We start from the raw sequence: 13,372 nt of genomic DNA on the forward strand, positions 1-13,372 counted from the left end.
AAAAGACAAGAAAGTTAGAAAAGACCAAAATAAGTGTCAGCTAAGACTGTGAAGCTTTCTCTTAAGCAGAGTAGCTAAAGTGAACATAAGAAATAATGAATTAAAAGAGCTCAATAGAACATTTCAAAGGGTGGTTCAAGACGATCCGGAGTTAGAAAATCAAAAGGAAAAAAAAGGCCCAATATTTATCAAGTTAAAATAGCTAACAAGAAAATCCAAACTTTGAGTTGCAATATTGAAAGATTCTATTGGGAAAAAAAAATGAGTGACATAGAAAGCATCCAAAGGTGAAGGAAGGAATATTCAGAGTCACAACACCAAAAGAAGCTGGGCAACGTCCAACCATTTCAGGAGGTAGCCTATATCAAGAACCAAAAGTACTGAAGAAGTTAGACCGAGGTAGACCAAATGCATTGGTCAAAAGGTAGGATCCAGGAATTGACACAATACAAACTGAGATATTTCACCAAAAGAATGCAATGCTGGAAGCACCCATTCACCTATGCCAAGAAATCTGGAAGACAGCTATCTAACCAACAGACTGGAAAAGATCCATATTCATGCCCACTCAAAGAAAAAGTGATCCAACAGAATGAAGAAATTATCAAACAATGTCACATGCTAGAAAATTTTGCTGAAGATAATTCAGAATTGTTTGCACCCATACATCAACAGGAAGCTGCCAGAAATTAAATTCAAAATGGAAATATGGAACAAGGGATATCATTGCTGATGTCAGGTGCATCTTGTCTGAAAGCAGACAATACCAGAAGATGTTTACTTGTGTTTTATTGACTATGCAAAGGCATTCCATTCTGTGCATCATAACAAATTATGGAAACATTGTGAATAATGGGAATTCCAGAACACCTACTTGTGCTCATATGCAGCCTGTATATAGACCAAGACGCAGTTATTCAAACAGAACAAGGGGGCACTGCATGGTTTAAAATTGGGAAGTATGTCAAGGTCCTGTTCTTTTACCATACTTATCTGGTCAATACACTGAGGAAATAATATAAGAGCCTGGACTATATGAAAAAGAAAACGACATCAGGGCTGGAAAAAGATTCATTGTCAACTTGTGATATGTAGACGATGCAACACTGTGTGCCAAATGTGAAGATGATTTGAAGCTGATGAAGAGCAAAGACTACAGCCTTCAGAATGGACTGTGCTTGAACATAAAGAAAACAAAACTCCTCACAACAAGACCAATAAGCAACATCATGATAAACGGAAAAAAGACTGAAGTTGTCAAGGAAGTCATTTTACTTGGATCCTCAATCAAAGCCATGGAAGCAGCAGTCAGGAAATCAAATGATGGGGCAATCCAAGCTGGTGGAGTGCTGACACAGTTCTAACATCTTTCTTACAACAAGGACCTGAGAAATAAGTGACTCAGATACAGACGACAACTTTGAAACCCTGACCATCCAAAACAAGACTGAAGAATTGGACTGAGCATCAAGTGAAGTACAAAAACAGCAGATGTGGAGAATTACAGACCTTCGGTGCCCTACTAGATGAACCTGCACAGCACAGCAATACTGAGACAAAGTAAGCAGTATTCCCAGCCAAAAACCCCAAAATCTGGTGTAGTCAAGTAGGAGCATTCACATTCCAAATGAGGCTGGAGTGCTTCTGGGCCTGTGAAAGTTAAGTGCATAATGCATTCCACCCACAGATCCTGTGCCAGAGGTTTGGAAGCCTGTGGGAACCCCCACTCTCTTTGCCTGTCTCCATTCCCTGCATAAGGCTGCAGTCTGGTGGCATGCATCACTGCCTCAACCCCCAAGCTGGAAGCCCATGGACCAGAGGCATCTGCCCCTTCACTCAGCCGCTCACACCAAGGGCCCACAGAGTTGCTGTGCCTTCTACTCCCTCCAGGAAGTCCGCAGGCCTGAGGGGCCACCTCACCCTCCCCACTCATCCCCTTTCCCTCCATATGACTGCAGCCTGGCAGCACCAAAGACTGTCTCATCCACTAAGCTGGGAGCCCTGAGACTTCAGCTGCTTGCCCTTTTGCTTGCCATCCACACCAGGGACACAAGGACCTACAACACCTCCCATTCCCTCCAGTCGCTCACAAAGTGTCTTTATGGTGCCTCCTACTCCCTCTAGCCACCTCTACTGAGGGCTGGAAGACTGGCAATGCCCCTGCTTGCACCGGCCAAACACACAGGGAGCTTGAGGGCCTTCCACTCCCTCCAGCCACCTGTGCCAGGGACCTAAGTACTGGCAATGCCTACTACTACCTACTGCTTCCTTGCCGGAATAAGAACCCGTTGCAAACCTCCCCTGTAGCATGCTGTACAGGATAGGGCATGCTATCCATCTGGGTATCTATGCACATGCAACATCACCCTGCCTCACTCCCACAACAACACCTTCAGAGACTACTGAATGCTCTGAACACACCCACACATCCCTACCTACCTGGTATCATTGGTGAGTTTTCACACCACTCATCCAGTGACTAACAACCCAGCACACGTGTTCCAACCACTGGGTAACTGGTAAGTGCACACACAACACTCAACTCAATGACCAGGGAGAACACTCACTGCACCCACGGACAAGTGACCAACCAGACAGATACATCAGCTCACCGGAAACATCTGCTACATCCTCGCCAGCTTTGCAAGACCAGAAAACAGACCTATGCTCATACTCCCAGTTGCAACCACCTGGAGACAGAAGGTGATAGCATCAATGAGGACAGCTTAGCAAGCAGAATAGGACACACACAGAGCCAGCCAGGATATATCAAATCAAACAAAACAAAAATTCAGGACAAATCAAACAAACATACAATAAACAAATAAATATAATATTTTCTTGATGCCTAACAGACAGTATCAAATCAAATAAAGAAACAGGACATCATGGCTCCAGAAATGGTAAAATGAAGGACCAGAAAAACTTCCAAAGGAAGAAATGATAGTGGAACTACCTGATAGAGAATTCAAAACACTAATACTCAGGGCTGTCCAAGAGATAAAGGAAAACAGATACAAAGCAATTCAGAAAGTCAGGAAAACAACACCAGAACAAAACAACAATGAATAGACAATTAGAAACCATACAAAAACTGCAACTATAAATCCAAAAGACTCACAATAAAATTTTAGATATAGACAACTCAAGAGAAGGATATAGAATTGAAACAATGGAAGACAGAAGCAATGAATTTGGAAACAAATTCTTTTAAACCAATTTGTTGGAGGAAAAATCAGAAAAAAAGAATGAAGAAAAAGAAGACCAAGTATTATGTGAGATACTGTTGTGGATAGAATAGTATTTCCCAAAAATGTACATCAAATTGTGTAGCCCATGATGCCCAGTGCTATGTGATTTTCCACCATTTTATCATCTGCTGTAATTTTCCTGTGTTGTAAATCCTACTCTACAAAGTTAATGAGATGGGATTAGCAGCAGTTATGTTAATAAGGCAGGACTCAATCAAGAAGATATAATACTTTCTTGATCCATAACGGACAACAGACAGTATCAAATCAAATAAAGAATCAGGACATCACGGCTTCAGAAAGTGATAAAATAAAGAACCAGAAAAACTTCAATCTCTTTTGAGACATAAAAGAGAGACGCAAGCAGAGAAATGGGAGACTTCACACTACCAAGACACAACAGCCATGAGAAATAGTAAATCCCTGCACTGAGAAGCTCCTCATTCAGGGGAAGATTGATGACAGGAATCTTCCTCCAGAGCTGAGAAAGAGCGAAAGCCTACCCCTGGTGTGGACCTGGCACCCTGAGTTTGGATGTCTAGCCTCCTAGATTTCTGGCCTCTGAACAAACTTCTCTTTGTTAAAGCCATCTACTTATGGTATATCTGTTATAGCAGCACTAGATAACTAAGACAGAGTTTGGTACTGGAAGGCCAGGGTGCTGCTACTCTGGAAGAAGTTTTGAAACTATGAATGGATAGAGGCTGAAAGAATTTAAAAATGCCTGCTATTAAAAGCTTAAATTACCTTGAATAAACTCTTGGTGGAATATGGACATGGAAGACTAGTCTGATGAGGACGCAGAAGGAAATCAGGAAAGCTATTATAGTGGAGATGGTACAGAGAGTGAGAAGCAGCAGCAGAGAAATGGCAACAGCAGAGCCAGTAGACCAGCAGGAGACAGTGCTGGAGCCAAATAACAGAGCCAGAGAGCTGAGTGCTTTTACATAGGAGGCTTTCTGGCACAGTGGGGTGCCTCCAGGCACTCATCAGTGAGGCTAGGTTTGCCAACAACAGAATAAGAGAGCTGAGTGCCTTCTGGCTGAAGTTTCCTGGCACAGTGCAGTGCCTCCAGGCACTTATTGGTGGAGTTACAGTTTTGGAACTCTTTCCCAAGCTGGGCAGACATGGGCAGCAAGGCCCAAAGGAACAGGAGGCCAAGGAACTAGGAAGCAGAAGCTGAAGAGACAAGGAACACAGGAAGCAGAGATGCCTCAGTCTCAAATGGTAGGGCCACCACCACCTCTGGGGTCTTAAGGGGTGAAGCCATGGCCTCTGGAGTTTCTAAAGGTAGGGTTGCTACCCAGATGGACTAGGAGAATGGGGACACCCAAATGTGAGGGAACCAAGTTGCCGTTCCAGTGAGCCTGAAAGGTGGAGCTGAACACCAAGGAGGGCCAAGGAGCCTTCACTCAGAATCCAGAGAGTGTGGCCAATACATAGAGTCTAGAGGGCAGGGCTGTTCTGTAAATGATCTCAGGGAACAGAGGGTTATTTTCAAGACTTGAGGCCTAATGTAATATGTTCTGCTGAACTGCTTGGTGTATGTTATCCCTTCTTTTCCTCCAACTTCTCCCATTTGTAATGGAAATGTTTAGCTTGTGCCCATTTCACCGCTGAACTTTGGATGCAGGAAACTTGTATTTCAGATTTCACAGATGAAGAGAGGAAGTTTTGGATTTTGGACTTCTGGTTGAATTAAGACTTTTGCTATGATATGATGGGGTCAATGTGTTTTACATGTGGCAAGGAAATGAATTTTGGAGGACCAAAGGATGGAACGTTATGATTACACTGTGTTCCCCCAAAATATGTATCAAGTTGGCTAGACCATCATTCTCCGGATTGAGAGACTGTCCAACATTTTGTCATCTGAGGTGACTTTCCTATGTGTTGTAATTACCCTCTATGAGGGTAATGAGGTGGGATTAGCAGCAGTTATGTTAATAAGGCAGGACTCAATCAACAAGATTAGATAGTGTCTTAAGTCAATCTCTTCTGAGGCATAAAAGAGAAAAGCAAGCAGAGAGACCTGGGAACTTTATACCACCAAGAAACAGGACCCAGGAGAACAATGTGTCCTTTGAATCCAGGACCTCTGTGCTGACAGCTCCTTAAACAGGAAAGACCGATGACAGGGACCTTCCTCCAGAGCTGACAGAGAGAAAGGATTCCTCTAGAGCTGGAACCCTAATTTCAAACTTACAGTACCCTAGACTGAAAGAATAAGTTCCTTTTTGTTAAGGCCATTCACTTGTGGTATTTCTGTTACAGTAGCACTAGGTAACTAAAACAGACACTATTTAGAGGAAAATTCTTCATGTGACCAGAGTTTCAAAACAAGGAGGCACTGGGAAAAAAATCATCTAAGATTAGCTGGCAGAAAGCTCCCCTAATATGAAATATGAGAATCTATCCATCCAAGAGGCTCAATAAACTCCATACAGGTTAGGCTCCAAAAGAAAGTCACCAAGACATATCAGAATTAGTTGCCAAAACCAAAGACAAAGAAATAATCCTGAGAGAAGCTCAAGAAAACCCAAAAGTCACCTACAAAGGGGAACCCATAAGACTAACCTCTGATTACTCACCAGAATTCATGCAGGCAAGGCATGACAAATACAAAACCCTAAGAGAAAAAGAAATTGCCAGTTATAAATTACATATCCAACGTAACTGTCCCTTAAACATAATGGCAAATTTAGACATTTCCAGGTAAAGAGCAATTAAGGGAATTTGTAAAAATCAGACTAAACTTACAAGAAATATTAAAAGGAGCCCTTTGGATAGAGAACCAGCAACATCAGACAACAACTTAAAATTAGGAAACTGGACAGCACCAGCCAGACACAAAGCCAGATAAAGAATTCTCAAAAAGAAAGCTAAAAGACAGAAAACAGGGAACTACAGACATCAATCTGTAAATGATGACAACAGTAAAATAAAAAAGGGGGGGAATAAATAGTATAGTTACAGAATTTTCATATGGATAGGAAGTCAAGGGGATATCAAGAAATAAAAGACAGGTTTAAACTCAGGAAAATAAAGGTAAATTTCAAGGTAACCATAGTTAACAAACTTACCTGCCAACTAAAAAAGAATAAAAGCATAAAGACTTGGTGAACACAAAATCTATAATAATGAAAGAAAATCTACAAACGGAATTCAGCACAGGGAATTAAGAGGGGCAAACTGTCAACATCACAAAAAAGAGTACAACAAAATGACAGCACTCATTCATATCAGCAACCACACTGAATAGAAGTGGCTTAAATGTACCAGTAAAAAGATAAGAGAGTGGCAGAATGGATTAAAAAAAAAAAAACTATCCATTAATACATTGTCTACAAAAAACACCTTAGACACAAAGACATAAACAAACTAAAACCCAAAGGATAGAAAAAAAATATATATCAAGAAAACAGTAGCCAAAAAAGGGCAAGAGTGGCAATGTTAATCTCTGATAAAATAGACTTTAAGGCAAAATCCACCATAAAACATACGGACATAATATAATGACTAAAGAATCAGTGCACTAGAAGGACATAACCATAATAAGAACATATGCACGCAATGACTCAGGGCTCCAAAATATATAAAACAAACTTTAATGGCACTGAAAGGTGAAGTACACAGTTCCACCATAACAGACGGAGAGTTCAACTGCTTTTGGTGAAGGACAGAACATCTACAAAGAAATTCAACAAAGATACAGAAAATATAATTGCCACAATCAACAAACTCAACTTCAGAGACACATACAGAACACTCTAACCAACAGTAGCAAAGTATACATTCTTTTCCAATGCATATGGAATATTCTCCAGAACAGACCACATTTTAGGCCAAAAAGCAAGCCTTAACAAAATCCAAAACACTGAAATAATACAAAGCTATAAAAGATTTTTCGGATTACAATGCCATAAAACTAGAAATCAGTAACAGGAACAGCAATGGAAAAATATTAAACACATGGAACTTGAATAACACTTTCCTTAAAACCAATAAAAAAAGTAATAGGATAGAATTAGAATAATAGAACAGAATAGTAATAGAATTCAGTATAATAATAGAAGTAATAGAATAAAATAAAACAAAGATGGAATCAAAAAAGTCCAAGAATCAAATGAGAATGAAAAGATCATGTCAAAACCTTTGGGACACACATAAAAAAACAGGGCTCAGAGGTCAATTTACATCAATATACACACAAATCAAAAAAAGAAGAAAGGGACAAAATCAAAGCACTAACCCTACAACTCAAACATATGGGAGCAACCAGGAATCCAGAAGATAAACAACAAAGTTTCAGAAATGGACAAATCAATATGTTTTAGAAACAAATGAAAAAATAGAAAGCAGAATTAGAGAGATTGAAGACAAATCAATGGACTTCATACTATTTAAGGAAACATTAGAGAAAAGACTGAAGAAAAAGAAAGAAAATCTAACAATTATGTGGGACACAAACAAGAGCAAAAAGTTTTGTGTGATGAGAGTTTCAGAAGAGAAGAAAAAATGGAAAACACAGAGAAGACTGTTGAAGATTGGCTGGCCTAAAACTTCCAAATATCACAAAAGCTGAAAAGCTGATCATCCAAGAAGCTCAACAAACCCATACAGGACAGACTCCAAAACTATACAAGACATAACCACACTTGCCAAAACCAGGACAAACAAATCATCCTGAGAGCAACTCAGGAAAAAATGAAAAGTCACTTAAAAAGGGGAAAGAGAAGACTAAGCTCTGATTCCTTGCAGTAACTATGCAGGAAAGATGGCAACGGAATGACATATATAAAACTTTGGGGAAAAAAAACAAAAATCTGCCAACCAAGAATAATATACCCTGCAAAATTCTTTCTCAGATATAATGGTGAAATTAGGACATTTCCAGATAAGCAGAAATTAAGGAAATTTGTACAAACAAAACCAAACTTACAAGAAATATTAGAGTCCTTCAGTTAGAAAATCAACAACATTAACCCACAACCAAAATCTAGGACACAGGATGGCATCAGCCAGATATCAACCTAGGTAAAGAACTCTCAATAATAAAACAAAACTAAAACACTTATAATAGACATGTCAACCAACTTCACTTGCAGACATATAGAGATCACTCCACCGAACAGCACATGGAATATTCTCCAGGAGAAACCACATTTTAGGTGAAAAAGCAACCCCCAATAAAATCTAAAATACTGAAATAATACAAAACATTCTCTCTGATCACAATGCCATAAAGGTAGAAATCAGTAACAGGAAGAGCAATGGCAAAAAATAAAAAATATGGGAACTGAATAACACCTCGCTTTAAAACAACTGGGTGAAAGAAAAAATCAAATAGGGGGAGAAATTTCTAGAATCAAAACGAATGAAAATACATCATATGAAAACTTTTGGGACACAGCAAAGGTAGTACTCTGAGGTCAATTTATAGCAATAAATGCACTCATCAAAAAAGAGAGATGAGTCAAAATGAAAAATATTAACCGTACCACTCAAACAGAACAGCAAAAGAAGCCCACAAACACTAGAAGAAAGGAAATAATAAAAGTTAGAGCAGAAATAAATATAATCAAGCAGAGAAAAACTTGAGACCAAAAGATATTTCTTCAAAAGATAAATAAAATTGACAAATCACTGGCCAACCTGACAAAAGAAAAACAGGCAAGAAACCAAATAACCCAATTAACAATGAGATGAGGACGTTACAACAGACCCAAATGAAATAAAAAGAACCATAATGCTATGAAAAATTGTACTGTGACAAATTGGAGAACCCAAAGATAATGGGAAGCCCTGGCAGCACAATGGTTAAGAGCTCTGCTGCTAACCAAAAGACCAGCAGTTCAAATCCACTAGCTGGACCTTGATAACCTTATGGGGCAGTTCTACTTTGTCCTATATGGTTGCTATAAGTCAGAACTGACTCGATGGCAATGAGTTTGGTTTTGCGTTTGATTAGAGGTAATGGGCGAATTTCTAGAAACACACCATCTACCTAAGGTAACACAGACATAGAAAATCTGAACAGACCCATGACAAGAGAAGAGATTGATGAGGTAATTAAAAAAACTTCCAACAAAAACAACAACAAAACCCTGGGCTCAGATGGTTTCACTGGAGAATTCTACCAAACATTCAGAGAGGAACTTCAAATCAGAGAAAAGAGGAATACTGCCACAGTCATTCTATGGAGGCAGAATAACCCTGACACCAAAGCAAGGCAAGATACCACAAAGAAAATTACAGAACAATATTTCTCATAAATAATGATGCAAGAATTCACAACAAAATTTTAGTCAATAGAATTCAGCATCATATTAACAAAAAATAGAGCAAGACCAAGTGAAATTCATACCTGGATGAATTCAACAAGGATGGTTCAACATTAGAAAGTCCATTAATATAATCCATCATATAAATAAAACAAAAGAATCACGCGATTCACCTACATTGATGAGAAAAGGCATTTGATAAAGTCCAACATCCATTCCTGATATAAACTATAAATAACATAGGAACAGGAGGAAAATCCCTTGGCATAATAAAGGGCATCTATACAAAACCAACAGCCAACATCATTCTCAACAGAAAGAGCCTAACAGCATTCCCCCTGAGAATAAGAACAAGGCTGGGATGTCCTTTATCACCACTATTACTTAACATTGTGCTCAAAGTCTTAGCTAGAGCAGCAAAGCAAGAAATAAAGGGCATCCAAATTGGAAAAGAAGTAAAACTATCCCTATTCACAGATATGATGCTAATATTCCACATGAAAACTACTGGAATGAATAGAAAGATTCAGTAGATTTGCAGGACGTAAGACCGACATACAAAAATCAATTGGATCCTTACACACCATCAAAGAGAATTTTGAAAAGAACATCAGGAAAACAATACCATTTATAATTGCCCCTAAAAAGATGAAACAATTAGGACTAAATCTAAACAGGGACAAAAAAAAAAAAAAAAAGACCTATACAAAGGAAACTACAAAATGTTACTGCAATACTATTCCAAATGATCTACAGATAAAGTCCAATCCTGATGCAAAGACTAACAGCATTCTATAACAAGATGGAAAAATTAAGTCACCAACTTTATGTGGAAAGGAAAGAGGCCTCAGTAAAGCAAAGCATTATTGAAGAAAAATAATAAAGTAGGAAACCTCATACTACCTGACCTCAGAACCTACTATACAACCATTGGAGTCAAGACAGCCTGGTACTGGTACAACAACACACAGACCAATGGAACAGAATTGAGAACTGGATGTAAATCCATCCACCTATGGTCAACTGAGAACCCCTGATAGTGTAGAGGTTAAGAGGTATGGCTGTTAACCAAAAGGTCGGCAGTTCAAATATACCAGGCACCCCTTGGAAACCGTATGGGGCAGTTCTGTTCTGTCCTGTAGGGTTGCTATAAGTCAGAACTGATTTGACGGCAACAGGCAATAGTCAACTAATATTTCACAGAGGACCAAAGTCCATCGAATGGAGAAGAGACAGTCTTTTAACAAATGGTGCAAGCAAAACTGGATGTCCATCTTTAAAAAACTGAAACAGGGCTCATATCTTACACCACACGGAAACACTAACATGAAATGGAGTCAAGGACCTAAACATAAAATCTAAAAAGATAAAAATCATGGAAGAAAAAATATGGACAATGCTAGGGGCTCTAATACACGGCAAAAATCCAATACAAATCATAACGAACATTGCACAATCACCAGAAAATAAGCTAGATAACTGGAAGCTCCTAAAAATTAAACAGGTATGCTCACCAAAAGACTTCTCCAGAAGAGTAAAAAGAGAAACTAAGCCTGGGACAACTTTTTAGCTATGAGATATAAGACAAGGATCTAATCTCTAAAATCTATAGAATACTTCAACACCTCAAAGACAAAAAGTCAAGTAATCTAATTTAAAAAATGGGTAAAGGATATGAACAGATATTTCACCAGACAAGACATTCAGGCAGCTAACAGACAAATGAGGAAATGCTTGTGATCATCAGCCATTAGAGAAATGCAAATTAAAACTACAATGAGATACCTTCTCACCCTGACATTACTGGCATTAATCAAAAAAAAAAAAATGTTGGAGAGGTTGCAGGAAGATTGGAACTCTTAAGCACTGCTAGTGGGAATGTACAATGGTACAACTATTATGGAAAGCTGTAAGGAACTTTCTCAAAAGGTTAATAATAGGAATACCATAAGATCCAACAATCCCACTCCTGGGAATATATCCTAGGGAAACAAAGGCCACCACATGAATACTCATAATGCACAATTAAATTCGCTGCAGCATTACTCATAAAAACAAAAGGATGGAAACAACCTAGGTGCCCATCAGCAGATGAATGGATAAACAAATTATGGTACATACACACAATGGAATAGTAAGCACCAAGAAAGAACAATAAATTTCCAAAATATCTCACTACACAGATGAATTCGGACAGCATTATGCGGAGTGAAATAAGTCAATCACAAAACAACAAATATTGTATGAGATCACAATTTAAAAGCTTGAGAATAGATTTATGTACAGAAAAAAAAACAATCTTTCATCGTTAAAAGGTAGGGGAGTGGTGAGGAGGGGAAATGACTAACTAGATAGTAGGTGGGTGTTAACTTTCGTGAAACAAAAGACAATACCTACTGAAAAGCAAAGATGAGAAGGCAAGAGGGGACTGGAAACCTGGACAAATGGACATGGGGGCTTGGGGTATAAAGGTAAAGGAGGAGTGTGCTGACCCATTACAGGGATTCCAATCAAGGAAATTTATACAAAACCAACAACCAATATTATTCTCAACAGAGACTGAAAGCTATCCTCTTGAGAACAGGAGCAAGACAGGGATGTCTTATCATATCACCACTCTTATTCACCATTCTGCTGGAATTCCTAGATAGAGCAATAAGACAAGAAAAAAAATAAAGGGCATCAAGTTGGCAAAGAAGAAGTAAAAGTATATTTGCAGATGACATGATCCCATACTTGAAAAACCCCAAAGATTTCACAAGAAAGCTACTGGAACTAATGGAAGGATTCATCAAAGTTGCAGGGATACAAGATAAACATACAAAAATCAGTTGGATTCCTCTACACCAACGACGAGATCTTCAAAAAAAGGAAATTAGGAAAACAACATAATTTACTACAGCCCCCCAGAAAGATAAAATACTTAGGAATAAATCTAACCATGGATGTAAAAGACTTGTATAAAGAAAACTACAAAATAGTGCTGCAAGAAACCAAGAGAGACCTACATACATGCAAAACACCCATGCTCATGGACAGGAAGACTCAACATTGTGAAAATGTGACTATCATCCAAAGCAATCTACAGATATAATGCAATGCCAATCCAAATTCCTACAGCATTCTTTAACAAGATGGAAAAACTAAACATCAGCTTTATATGAAAAGGAAAGAGGCCCCAGATAAGTGAAGTTTTACTAATGAACAAAGTAGGAGGCCTCATACTACATGATCTACTACAGCCACAGTAGTCAAAACAGCCTGGTACTGGTACATGCCACACACACACAGACCAAAGGAACAGAACTGAGATGCCAGACTCAGAACCATCCACCAATGGACAGCTGATCTTTGACAAGGATCAAAGTCCATTAGATTGAAAAAGACAGTCCCTTTAATAAATGATGATAGCAAAATTAAATGTCCATCTGTAAAAAAAATGGAACAGGACCCATACCTCACACCATACACAAAAACTAATTCAAAATGGATCACAGACCTAAATATAAAACCTAAACTATAAGGATCATGAAAGCAAAATAAGGACAGCAATAGGGACCTTAACATATGGTATAAATAGAATATCAACCATAACTAAAAAAGCACAAACAGTGGATGATGAGCTAGATACACTGGACCTCCTAAAAATTAAACACGTAGGTTTACCAAAAGACTTCTCCCAACTCAACAAAGATATAGAAGAGCTAAAGAGCACAGTCAGCAAACTTGACTTGGTAGACCTAGGGAGAACACTGTATCCAACAGCTACAAAGTACATATTCTTTTCCAACCCACATGGAATGTTCTCCAGAATAGACGACATCTTAGGCTGCAGAG

The sequence above is a fragment of the Elephas maximus genome, chromosome Y, assembly GCF_024166365.1.
Source record: "Elephas maximus indicus isolate mEleMax1 chromosome Y, mEleMax1 primary haplotype, whole genome shotgun sequence".
In the NCBI taxonomy this organism is placed as follows: Eukaryota; Metazoa; Chordata; class Mammalia; order Proboscidea; family Elephantidae; genus Elephas; species Elephas maximus.